Source organism: Euprymna scolopes, chromosome 24 (genome assembly GCF_053919585.1).
Source record: "Euprymna scolopes isolate OS-2025 chromosome 24, ASM5391958v1, whole genome shotgun sequence".
Lineage (NCBI taxonomy): Eukaryota > Metazoa > Mollusca > Cephalopoda > Sepiida > Sepiolidae > Euprymna > Euprymna scolopes.
The window spans coordinates 83,878,059-83,892,648 of NC_136505.1; the positions used below are offsets into that span (position 1 = coordinate 83,878,059).

General features: G+C 35.5%; 1 protein-coding gene across 5 annotated transcripts in view; it reads right to left on the reverse strand.

Moving 5' to 3' along the window:
- The window catches only part of LOC145246815 (uncharacterized), a 394,355-nt gene that overhangs the window by 112,059 nt on the left and 267,706 nt on the right, over positions 1-14,590 (reverse strand). For all 5 annotated transcript variants that reach the window (XM_080108635.1, XM_080108638.1, XM_080108636.1 and 2 more), the window contains one exon: positions 12,572-12,593. The gene's annotated coding sequence lies outside the window, so the exon portion shown is untranslated. The remainder of the gene's footprint in view (positions 1-12,571; positions 12,594-14,590) is intronic.

The window sequence follows — 14,590 nt, forward strand, 5'->3', positions numbered from 1 at the left end:
CTTAGCTAAAAATTAGATCTTCTGTGTGGCGGCAGATATCTCTTCGACCACCATGCACGCGACGCTAAGGAAATACTGACCTTACTAAGTCATTACTAAGCTAGGTCATTGGAGTAGGGGGGGGCACACCTTACATTTGGTCGTTAGTGAGAGCTTTTCCTTCTTTAAGCTATATAGATGCCTCTGCGTTTCATTCCCGTGGTGAATGTTAAAGCAAATACTAAAAATCGACACATAACATCTTTTTATATTTTTTTCACACACACACACACACACACACACACACACACACACACACACACACACACACACACACACACACACACACACACACACACACACACACACACACACACACACACACACACACACACACACACACACACACACACACACACACACACACACACACACACACACACACACACACACACACACACACACACACACACACACACACACACACACACACACACACACACACACACACACACACACACACACACACACACACACACACACACACACACACACACACACACACACACACACACACACACACACACACACACACACACACACACACACACACACACACACACACACACACACACACACACACACACACACACACACACACACACACACACACACACACACACACACACACACACACACACACACACACACACACACACACACACACACACACACACACACACACACACACACACACACACACACACACACACACACACATATAAATTACAATAAGTTTACCAAGGTAATCAAAATGGTAAACTTAAAATATATTATAAATATTAAAGAGTTAATATTTACAAGTAAAGTAATCTCAACCAGATGTAAAAGCTCAATAAAACCGAAAAGGAAATAGAGCTTATAATATGAACAAATGATTAATAAAACATGTTAAAAGACATCTTGAAAGAAAGTTAAAAACATATTTAATTTTAAAAAAGGAAGATTGTGCTTCCTTTTTTAAAATTAAATGTTTTTAACTCTTTTTCAAGATGTCTTTTAACATGTTTTATTAATCATTTGTTCATATATATATATATATATATATATATATAATAGGACAACAAGAGTTTGAAATGAAGACACGAAACTATATATTGGTAGATATAGAATGGATCATTTATTGAATAATGGAATACAGGCAAAATTTGGGGGATAGAAGGGACTCTTTATGCCATGGCATTTCGAAGCCTATTGCTTCTCATCAGAAGAGTAGAGAAGGTGCTAGGTAGCATGGGGGAGATGCGGCGTCTAGCGTAAGGTTAAGAGGAATTTCCTTTCCTTTTACATTAAGCTATATATATATATATATATATATATATATATATAATATATATATATATATATATATATACGAATAACAATATAGGTATATTCTGTAATCGAAGGGTTTATTAATCAAAACAATTAGTCTATTCAGCATATCAAAATTTAAGTTACATTCATCTTGGAATATAGCTATGTTGTTATTCATTAATATATGGTTGTTTTTATAAACTAAAAGAACTGGTATGCACAAAAAGTGAAAGATAATCCTAAAAGCGGATTGTCACACACACACACACACACACACACACACACACACACACACACACACACACACACACACACACACACACACACACACACACACACACACACACACACACACAAAAATAATCTATGTATCTACATAAGGAGAAATAATATATTATTTATCAATTTTGTCTTTACTCCAATAGCGCTAGATATTAAGTTATTAAAATTTATGGCAATTAAGCTACACAGAACCTGCCGTGTTTCATCCCCGTAGCGAATTCTCAGGATTCGATTTCCCACGTAAATTGAACGTGGAAGATACTGCGTTGCTTAATTCTAATATATTTTTATAATTTAAGAAAGAGAGAGCAGAAATGGGATATTTTGGATTTTATTGGTATATTTAACTGGCTTGGCAAACTTACTTTTGTCCTAATTTGCACAGTTCACTCGAGCTCAATATTTTCCTCTAGCATATATATATTACGCGATCAAATGTACTGGGTTCGTCTTCTATGTAACGCATTTGAACTGAGATGGAATGTTTTTCCACTGTCATGGATTCACTTTCTGATGTTGTACTCTGACAGTTCATCAATCAAAAAACAGTCTGTGTTCCCACAAGACAAAGCGGCAATTTGATTGATGACGTTTCTATGGTTTGTTTAGATTCGATTAGAATTACACTGCAAAGGGTTTACCGCGGATTTATCGCATTTCCCTTTTTTACATTGCATGTATACGACACAGCTTCGTGTTTAATGTGAAGTATCCCGAGTATACTTAGAATCAAAAGTAAATGTTGATCATTGATACGGTCTGTGTCGCAAAGAACTCAGAAGGATCATTGACCTTTGCCTTTTAGTGCAATTGGAAGCTGCCGCGTTGTAGTAGACATCTCCAAGGACCAGAGGCTTTCGTTCGAACATAAAGACAAGACAAGGAGTGTATACGCAGTAAAAAGTCAAACCTAAAGTAGAACATCCCGCAGTGCACGTGAGACGGAGGCACAGGACAATATTGGTGCTATACATTTATAAGCACTTATGTCATAAGCGCTATAATATCGCGTGTTAAGACTAAAGTCATAGAATTGCATGCTTTAATTATTAGGTTGACAAGAAAGTTATTGCGGAATTTTTATTTTGATTACAAATGCTATATTTTCAAATTAGTTTTCGTTATAATACCTTTACTTTATGTATCATTTTAAAGAGTGAGGCCGAAAAGATGCTGAAACAGCTCGCAATATCAACGAAGCGTTTGACCTAGGAACCATTACTGAACGCACAGCACAATGGTGGTTTAAAAGTTTCGTGGCGGCGACGAATCTTAAAAATATAATGGTCGGCCATCGAATGTTGACAATAGTCAATTAAGAGCCTTAGTCGAAGCCAATCCACGCACAACTTTCGAGAACTTGCTTCTGGATTAGACGTAACGTATACGACGAAATTGGAGGACAACCATAAAAAAATGCCGTTATAAAGTGTCATCAACCTTCTTTTACGCAACAAGAACAACTTGTTTCTAGACCGAGTTGTGACATTCGATGAAAAGTGGGTGTTTTACAACAATCAGCGACGCTCAGCTCAGTGGTTAAACGCCGACGAAGCTCCACGACACTTCCAAAAAACAGTTTTTGAATGCAGGCGAAATCATTACGGCGGAGAAATAGGAGTACTGTCACAAATGGATGAAATGCATCAGAAACTTTGACAACAACATTCAGCATTAGTCAACAGAAAAGGCCTAATTCTCCTCCACAACAATGCCTTACCGAACGTTGCTAAACCAACCCTGCAGTGAAACTCTGCCTTATCCGCCATACTCTTGAGACCTCTCACATACCGACTACTACTTTTTCAAGCATCTCGAGAATTTTATTCATGAGTAATGCTTTAAAAACCTAAGCGATATCAAAAACGCCTTCAGCGACTTCATCGCAACCAGAATGAAAGATATTTACGTTACTGAAATAAATACACTTGTATTGTGTGTTGATTCTGATGGTGCTTATTTCGAACAACAAATTTTTGCGCGAGTCGAGATATGCTCATCTGAATTTAAAAGTTAAAAACCGCAAGAACTTTCTTATCAAGCTGATAGATACACAGGCGGCAAAAAGAAAGTACGCACTTGTAATTCTTTTCAAAAACTGAAAATTTAAACTAAATTCAATGTAACTGTTTAAACAAAATATAACTCATTTGATTGGCCTTTTATTCTTCTATAATTTTGCCTGTTTATATTTGACTTTTAATTAAAATATTCTAGTGTTCACGTCAATTTAAAAAATAACTTTAAATTGAGAAGGCAAAAATAAAGTCCGCAGAATGGAAAATTTTTATTTAAATGTAACTTTAGGACATTAATGCAACACAAATATAACAGGAACACAATGAACTAGTTAATATTTAGTACCATAGCCCTTCTGCAATTTGACAGTCTGCAATCTTTTGGGAATTCATTGAATTAGACTGTAGCAATACTCCGGGGAAGGGCATCCCACTTTTCTTTAATTTTTGTCCAAAGTTCTTCCAAATTTGAAATTTTATCATTGCATAGCTGTTGCTTGATGTAATGCCATACGTTTTCGATAGGATTGAGGTCTGGAGATTGTGCAGGACAATCCAAACACAGAATATCATGCTCTTGCAGGAACCTCTTGACATTGCCAGCTGAGCATTATCCTGCATGAAGATGGGATTATCATCCAAATTCCGACTAAAGTAGGGTAGAAAATGCTCAGTCAACATATTAATGTACTTGGTCGATTTAATTCGACCTTGCAAGCGAACTATAGGCCCTGGACCATTGGTAATAATAATGCTCCACTCCAAAACTGAACGTCCACCACCTTGCAGCGTTAAAACTGAGCACCAGGGATTAAATTCTTCGTCTTTCCTCCGACGGACGTACTGCCTACCATCACTGCCTAGCCTATTGAACTTGCTTTCATAGCTAAAAAACACTTTTGACCAATATGGAGAGTCATGATCTTCATTGCATCTGACGAAGTCCAGATGTCGTTTTCTGTTCTTTACAGAAATCATTTGCTTGCGTCTTGCAACATATCCTCACAAATTAAATTCCTTTAAACTGTTCTTCACAAAAGAACGAGAGCACTTTTTTTAACAAGATTGAACTGTTGTTGGATTTGGAGAGCCGTTTCAAATCTGTTTCTTAGGCTGCGGATCTTGATATTATTGCCTTCCCTGTTGGACATAACTCTAGTACGACCAGATTTAAGGGCATCACGAACGCTGCCAGTGTTTTGGTTCTTTTGCACAGTCTTTCGTACCGTTTTCTCATCACATTTCAATCTGCGACCGATTTCTCGATTGGATAAACCAGAAAGGGTGAGACTAATGAGCTTCTAACGATCACTAAGAGAAAGTCGTGGCATATGGACTAAATGTTACGTTGTATAAACTGGAACAACAACAATTACGATTAGAGATGTTTTGTTGCCCGTTGATGCATATTTTAAACTGATTTAGAGGCAATAATTTCAGCTGGTTTTAAGCGAATTTGTTGCTGCGGACTTTCTTTTTCCTCCTTAAAATGAAGTTATTTTTTTAAATTAACGTGAACACTAGAATATTTCAATTAAAAGTCGAATATAGACAGGTAAAATTATAGTGGGATAAAAGGCGTATCAAATGAGGTATAGGTTGTTTAAACTGTTCGATTAAATTTAGCTTAAATTAGCAGTTTTTGAAAAAGTTACAAGTGCGGACTTTCTTTTTGCCGGTACTGTATATTTTTATATGTCTGAACGACAGAGAACGATTCCTTGCTTTTTCTGGAATGACGTACGCGAAAAGTTCTTACATGATAGGGAGGATGATGATAATCGAGTATTACGTACTTACGTTTTTATAAAAAAAATATCTAGTGTTTCTTTCTGTAACTGTTTTTATACGAATTATTTTTCTACTGATATCTCGGCCTAGATGACAACGGATTGTATATCACGATCTCTGTTTAACGGAGATTGTACATTTAACGCTAATTTAACGCTATTAGACTCTGATGTCTCGAGGTATAATTCAAATTCTAGTTTCGAAATTTTGTTCGACCTTCTCTGTCCAGGGCATTTGTACTGGCAGTTGTAAAAGTTTCATGCTGATTCTCCATTTCCGATGCCATTTAACGTATTAAAAGATGAACGAAGTTAGAAACTAAGAGAAAACGTGGTATTTTTTTTTTGTTTTGCTTTTACACGACCGAGCTGCATGAAGAACACAATTAGAAAGAGAATGAAGCCTCGTTTTCAGTTCTGGAGTGACGTCAATAAAGAGTTCTAACTCATAACTAATAATTATAGGTGCATGATTAATAAAACGTTATTTTGTATTTGGGAAGTGCAACAGCTACAGCATCAACGATCCACAAAATTACAATCAAAGCCAATTTGACACTTTTAGTATTTTGCCGCGTGAACCAGGTCTATTTTAATATTTTCGTTTTTGTGATTAATCCAATGTGATCATCATTAATTGTATTCCAAAATAATCGTCCTAATTAACACAATTGTTATTGTAGTGTTTCTTTTTATAACTGACTCATTCTTTGTTTTAAATACTTTCAAAAGTCACACCTCACATGAACAAAATATCTTTTCAGAAAATAAAATCATTAAAAAACACGAATCTCATGATGTATCTGTACATGATTTTAATAAGCGACTATTCTGCTTACGTAACATGAGAATATTAATCACCTCATTTTACTCGCTACTTTCAATATAACTGACTATAGAATCTCCCTTCTATATAACTGGCTATGGAATCTCCATATAACTAGCTATGGAAATCATTTCTATATAACTGGTTACGGACGTCTCTCTATAACTTATCACGGACATCGTTTCTCTACATAACTAGTTACGAATATCGCATGTGTTATATAGCTGGACACAACATCTCGCTATATACTCGGCGACGGATACCGCTTCCCTACGGACATAGCCTTTGTATAAAAGGTTGCGAAATTTCCTCCCAATAATTATCTATTGACAACACTTGTTTATAACTCTATTCAGCTCTCTAAGTAGTTACTCTTAATACAAATGGCAGGATAGAAGGAGCGCTATCCAGACCTCGATTGGGATGCCGAAAATAATTCTAAAAACATTAAGGAGGCTTATTATAACCTAAATTCTAAAGACCAACAGTTGTTATTAATGAAAATTCAATGCTGGACGGCTGTTGCTATAATACAAAAAGATTTTTTGTCTGTGTATATATGTCTGTGTGTATGCTTAATTAAAAGTAAACAAAAATAAAAACTAAAGAACAAACACCCACAAGGTTGATATACCCTTGTTCTGTATTGCTCTAGATGAATAATATCTATAATTTAAAAACTATTAATACTTTTTTTTGGGGGGGGCAACTGGGCTAAGTTTCTTCATGACGTGGGGGAAGGCATTTTTCACCCATTTCCAATGTTATCTATTATATGAAGGTGAATAGCTTAAGGAGGAATTGGTTGAGCAGAGTTGAAAAAGAGGGTAAAAGAAAGAGCGATTAAGTTGAGAAAAGAAAAGAATAAAGACAGATTGAGAGAGGTGGAGGGATAAGAGGTTTACTATAAAAGTGTTACAGACATTTCTTCTATTTTTTATGACCCTAAGCAACGTCGAGTAGCTCTGCTATAATTTTATAAGCACAAAAATGTTTTATTCTTTCATGATGATTTAGATTTTTTAAAAATATTGTGTTTGTACGTTTGAGCTTCCCCATAGAAATCAGTGCCGGCATGACGGACGTAGGTCAGTTTCATGCTCTTTCTTTTGTTGCTGTTCGTGATTTACCGCTTTTGCAGATACTTTTGTAAATCTCTTCCTTCGCGGCTTTGCATAATCAAACATGTCTCTGCGGTTAGGCGTTATCGCTTTGTTTTGTTTTCAATATCCATCGTGGATTCACCTCCTCCTCCCACTCCAATCTCCAACGCAACCCGATTGTTAACGAACACGAAAGCCGAGGCCTTTGTTGGGTTCAAGTAATGTCTACCACTGAAAGCCACACGTCAATTCAAACGTTCTCCTATTCACACAATCACGCTCTCATCCGACTTTATTTTCCGTTTCTTCCTTTTTTTTTTATGTCCGTTCAAGTCAGATAGAACAACGCAGTTTCATTTTCCAGTTGTCTGCATCACTGATAAAAACTCACGAGGCAACCCACGTGGAGGCAATCAACACGAGCCGATGTATTTCCCGAAAGCAACCATTGTAATTCCCTGTACTTCTTAGTTTGCCTTTGTTGTCTGAGAAAAAAATTCTAACTTTAATGTTAGTTTTTAGAATCAGATATTGTTAGGGAAATTTTATAGTCCATTGGATTGGTCATGTGATGAGGAAGGGTGTATTTGTGTAATAAATAGTTTTAAGCTTTTAGAAGGATGTAAAATGTTACGGTCTAGACGTATATTTTATATTTAAGGAAGGGACCCACAGCGTTAGTAAAGTTGTGATAAAATATATTTATTTCAACAAAAATTCTTGTCATTTATATGCAAAAGTTTATTCCATCTTTCTCAAACTTGTCCGATGCAACACAACTATAACACCTACCCATCGATTAAGACAACGCTTTCTTGGGTGTAGAACAGAGATAAATTGTAAAACGACGGCCTGTCCAAGTTCTCGATTAAACTGTCTCAACACCAAAGGCTTGCAGATCTATAAAACATAACGTGGTGTAAAACAATTGGCAAATTTACCTGTCAGAACGCATTATTGTCCGAGGACAAACACGTTGAAGCCTCAGTCGCAAAGGAAACCTAAGAATAAAACTCACTTTTTTGCTGTAAGACAACATTGACTTCCCTATTCTTTCATTGCCGCTGTGACGTCACTCATGTGATTGCCTTCTCGAAATCATCCACGTATTTAACGTGGTATCGAACGTTTTCCCGTCTCTAACGTGATCTTCTATTTAAAATCTTTATTTTTTTGCCATACCGGTCATTACACATGCAGCCGCGCTATGTCACATTATGATTTCGTGGCATCTGATTATATTTATTGCTGAGTTCCCAGGATATGAGCCTTCCACCGAATATGCGACCATATTTTAAGAAATGTCATGTATATATAATGCTACGTTTTGGAAGAAATATTTTACTTTTTGAATTTGTAGGTCTTTGAATTGATTATGTCACGAGAATGGTTGTTTTTGTATGAGAAATATTTCTGAAATTGAATTGAAATATTTCTGAAATTGAATTGAACCCATAAGGATTTACGTGACTTTTGAAACATGATATTTTTGTTTCTTCACGAGTACGCATATCATAAAGAAATTTCTTTAAGTTTTTGTGTTTCATTATAGTTCGCTTTAGTACGCTTATCACGTTTGTAAAGCACATGGAACTTAAACATAAATTAAATGTAAGCAAATAAATTAAATGAAACTAAGATATAAATTACGAAAGAATCATTTAAGCTGATGCCATTTGAATTTGTCTGTGAAATTATCCTTATGATCACATGGTGTCTTGCCTGGTACAGGCATTGAAGGCTTTGGCTATCTATCTATCTATCTATCTATCTATTTATTTATCTATCTATCTATCTCTCGAGGCATTCATGAATTTATTGTTGCTCATCATTTTTGATGTCGCACAGGTATTAAAATTGTCAACGTATGTTTCCCGCTGTCATACTCTGCTTCTTCTACCCATGACCCTTCCTGTCAAACTAATCTGTTATATTTCGCTTTTTCAGTAGACATGGCCCATGAATCTCATTTGTATTTTTCGTACTGTTCTTATTAGATACCTTTCTGTGTTTTTCATTTCTAATACTTCTTGGTTTGGTTTCTTTTCTGTCTCGGAAATCTTCAATATTCTCCTCAGGAACCACGTTTCAGTTGCCTCTTGTCTCTTCTTGGTGCTTTTGGTGATTGTCTAGCAGCCACAACTGTATACAACAGACCATACATAAGTTCGGTGTATTCTAAATTTTTCAATGTTTCTGTTGGTCATGATTGATGACCATCTCTTGAAGGTGACTTTGGCTGCGTCTATCGTCTTTCTATTTCAGCAGTGCACCTTCCATCGCATGTGATCCAGTAGCTCAGATATTTGAATTTATCAACTTGTTTAACTGATACATCGCGACATTGTAGCTTGCATCTTGGAGCTTGGGTTTTCTTGGATACTGTTATGCTTACCGTTTTTGAGAGGTTTAAAGCAAGTCCTTTATTTTCACCTATTTCCACCACAGTATCCAGCATTTGTTGGAAGGTCTCTACGGATTGCGCTTTTAACACAGTGTCGTCTGCATACCTAAGATGGTTAATGAACCTATAACAAGAGTAAACTTTAAACCAAAACATTATATCATCTAAAAATAAACTGCAAGAAATTTCATAAACTGCAAGAAATTTCATAAACTGCCTACATTTAAATAAACAAACGATAAACAACAACAATGTGATAGCCCCAGAATAGTCGTGGAGTATTAAGGAAGATGGGGGGAGCAACAACAGCAACAACAACAACAGCAACAACAGCTACTACAACAACAACAACAACAACAACAACAACAACAACAACAACAACAACAACAACAACAACAACGACAACAGCAACAACAGCAACAACAACAACAACAACAACGAAAACAACAACAACAACAACAACAACAAAAACGAGACTGTAGAGCACTAACAAGACTTCTACTGGAAAGGTGCGAAGAGTACTTTGGATAGGCTTATTGTCAACTGACCTCAGAGAAACCAATAGTCGTTCCAACAAGTGATCAATGGTAAGTGACTGTCTTGTCTTAATTTTGTCAACTTACACCCGACAGTGCAGGTTGCTTAAATAAATACATTTCATTATTATTTATAGCGTTGATCGTTGTTTTACTTTCGTTTGATGTCCATGTGGTTGCAAAAATATTTTTGGTGTTTGTCTTATGCTAAGTCTTATATCATCTCAATTTCAAATTCTTAGAAAAAAAAATCTCCTCTTGCGATTTTTAAAACAAAAAATAACTAAAACTTAAGATGAGATCCGATTAAATGTTCTATTCGTCTTGATTAATTGAATTTTGAAACTTGAACTGGTTGGTTTTTGTTATCAGTTTGATATGACGGCAAACAAAAAAGAGGCCGACGACCATAAAGAGAAAATGAGTAACAGAAAAATACGGACATGTAGATGTCGTATAATGTCGAAGTGAAACCAAAGAAATTCGACTGCAATCCAACAAGAGCCAGTGAAAATATAAGGACAATACATTAAACAAATAGGCAGAAAAAGGCAGCGCGCACACACAAATATACCTAGTTTAGTATGAAAATGATGTAGTACTCGATTACGTAAGAGGATAATATATTTATTATGATCGATAAATGCTAAATTTGCTTAGGCAGTTTTAAAAGCGTGAGAAGTTGAAAATATTGATATATATATATATATATATATATATATATATATATATATATATATATATATATATATATATATGTTTTTCCTGTTACTATCGAGGCTTGAACTTTCGGCGACATTTACCGCCGTTTCATCCAAATACAAAGTGAGGAAAATAAGTGGAAAATAAAAATTGAATTTCCAATGGTAAACATTTCATTCAATTTTTAGTTGTGAAATATCATATTTAAGATAGCGGCGCCCAGTTGATATTTTAAAGTATGCACGGAGTTTGCTGTCTTGATCTTTGCAGCCAGGGTCCGAATCCCTTATGCCCTGACACGAATTTTGAAAGATTTCTTATAATTAAGGAAAGAAGTTTTCTTTTGATAAGATTAAATGTAACTATTTTGGGCGCTATTCTTCTACGGACGAAGGATTCAGACATTGCGTTGAATATGTGTGTATTTGATTTTTTAATTAAAAATGAATTTCTTCAGGTTTGAGAAATAAATAACAATAAATAACAATCTTATGGAAACCATACAAACATATAAATTACAATGATTATTTAACATTTTTATTTTAATATTTTGAACAGAACTCTGTCTTTTTGTAGTTTTTCTATAAAAATTGAATAAAGTTAAAACTTTTATGAAAAACTGAACATTTTGAACTTTACAAAGCGCACACGTCATTGTCCTACCGCAAGTGGACCAACGTGAACATCTTCCCCAATTGATAAACATCTACTTATTAATTGCAACGTACGCGAGTAAACGTAGTACAACTTTTATCTATTAGTGTCATTACATGTCAACGCGAGACCCATACGTTGTGTGCAGGCAATCGCAAGGAAATCAAGACAACGAATAACTCGTCTTCATTTTTTATCATTGAAAAAAAGAGCAGACGTTCATTTCCAGATACTTTCTCGAATATGGCTTTGTTTCTTGTTTAAAATTGTCGCTCTCGGTCCATATGTGTAACACGCCTAATTAACGTGCACACGTTATTTTTATAATCTTTTCCTTCTTTCCTTGCCGTAACGTCACCTCGCACACGGCTTGGTCATTTACATACAGCTGCCATACGCGCGTCCGCGCTTTGTTACACACGCACTCATCTTAAATTACTGTTAAGCGTAAATAAATCTTTCAATCTACAAGCATTCATATCAAACCGAAATCATTCATAGTCTGAAAACCTCTAAAAAAAAACAAAAACACTATATATACAACAAAACATTCACGTTGAAATTCAGACCTAATTGAGTGCGTTTTGTTTTTAAAAATATATTCTTAAATGTGTGAAATAAAGTGTAACTAATTTGCCTTATTAACATGTAGTCAGGTGCTCTAATGCCGATATTCAAGCTTTACCCGTTGATTGAATGAACGGACGTATCTCCAAGACACGAATGCTCCTCTTACAAGGTTGATTAAAACAAAACAAAAAATCTATTACTCTTTGCGACGAAAACTTAAATCCCAAGTTAATAAATAATTTATTAATAAAAAACAAACATCTTCACTTATTTTGCTTTTCAAAAATTTCCAAAATCTATTTTAAAGTTTCTGATCGTAAAACATATAATATGGCAAAATATAGTACATACCTCAATTCCAATATTTCTGAAACTGCAAATAAAGAAAAAGAAATGATTAAATACACACTTTAAAATGTCACAAATTAAAACTCTTGTGGAAGTATGACATACTTCAATAAGTTTCCAGACATTTTTTTTTCGTGTGGATACTTTTATTATCAGTACACACATATGAAACTCTAGTCCCCTGCGAAGTAATCTCCTCCCGCTGCAATGCACTTGTTGTACCGTTCTAACAACTCCTGGAAGGCCCCATGAAAGTCCTCTTGTGTGAGTATGTCAATGATCCTCATCACAGCCTCTTTCATCTCCTCAATTGTCTCATAACGACAGCCTCTAACGTTTTCCTTGAGCTTAGGAAATAACAAAGAGTCACAGGGAACAAGGTCTGGACTATATGGAGGGTGAGACACTGTCTTGATGCCAATCTTGCTCAAATAGTCTGTGACAAGGATCGAGTAATAGACTGGTGCATTGTCCTGGTGGAAATGCTACTGACCCGATTTGAAGATTGCTGGCCTCTTTCGACAGAATCTCTTCCTGAAATCCCTTAAAACATCAACATAGTATTCCTTGGTGGCTGTCTGCCCAGATGTAACCCAGTGCATGTATATCATGCCCATGTTGTCAAAAAAGGCATCATCATAAGTTTCTGGGTGGATTTTCTCTATCTGATCTTCTTGGATCTGAGAGGGTCAGCATTCTTCCACTGGCAAGTCTTTCTCTTGGTCTCTGGGCCATAGCAGTAGACCCGGCTTTCATCGCAGGTCACCAGAGCATCAAGAACTACGGAATCTGAATTAATCAGCTCGACCATCTCCCTGCTGTCATGACATCTTTCTTTCTGATCTGTGAGCAACATTGGGAAAACTTCGTGTAAATCTTCTGCATCTTCAGTTCCTCACGAACTATGTACAGCCCTCACACTGACATCAAACTATGCACTTATTGCCTCTATAGACACACGATATTCCTTATTCATGAAATTCTTTATTTAGCCAATCAACTGTGGTGTTCTGACTTTCTTACTCCTCCCACACATCTCTTCATCCCTCACAGACACCTTGCTTCCTTGAATCTCTTATGCTACTCAAAAAGTGATGCTCGATTCATGCAAGATGGTCCAAAAGCAGTCTGAAGCATTCCATACGTCTCTGTGGCATTTCCAAGTTTAAAACAAAATTTTATTGCATATCGTTCTACTAAATTGTCCTCACGTCCAGATTGCATTTTCGAAATTTACCAGCCGTGACAATCAGGCTTTAGTAGTGTGTATTCCAATTCCTGTTGTAGCTGGTTATTCGAACCTGAAATCATAAAAATTGGTAAGTCATCTAATAAGATTTAAAGCAATAAGATACTGAATTTTCAAGAGACTACGACAATTTTAAATGTATGTACAAAAATGTCTGGAAACTTATTTAAAGCACGTCGTAACTTAATGATATATGTAAAAGTAAACGAGATACGTATGTGATACTTAAGTGATAATGTCATATATATCTAAATGACATATTTACATAACAATGACATATACATGTAAAGGTGATAAACGCGTGCGTATGGCATGCACAATTGATAACGACATACGTCTGGAAGTATAAGTATTGCTTGATATGTGCCTTTCTGTGCCACTTATTTTGATAATCTTCACAACCAATATGAATACGAAAACAAATAACTGAAAAGAAAATATATAAGATTAATAAAGATCAAATTCTTTTTAATATTTCATCTTATAGTTCTTTAAATGCTATCTTACCATCTTACGTCATCCAATTCCATTAGAAATGTTACTGTCATAGAAATCACTGAAATCACATATTTTTAAAAAATCAAATCGATTGATTGCCTGCTCTAGTTGTTAAGGACGCCCCCTCGCGGTATACTGGGAGGAAGCTTCACATGCGTCCACACAGTGACTTAGTCCACAGTACCTTGTAGTCTATATTGCACTGTAGAGAACAGTCTGTTCATTTTATAAAATTATCTTTAAATAATGGCTTGATTTAAAGTCGAAAATGCAAA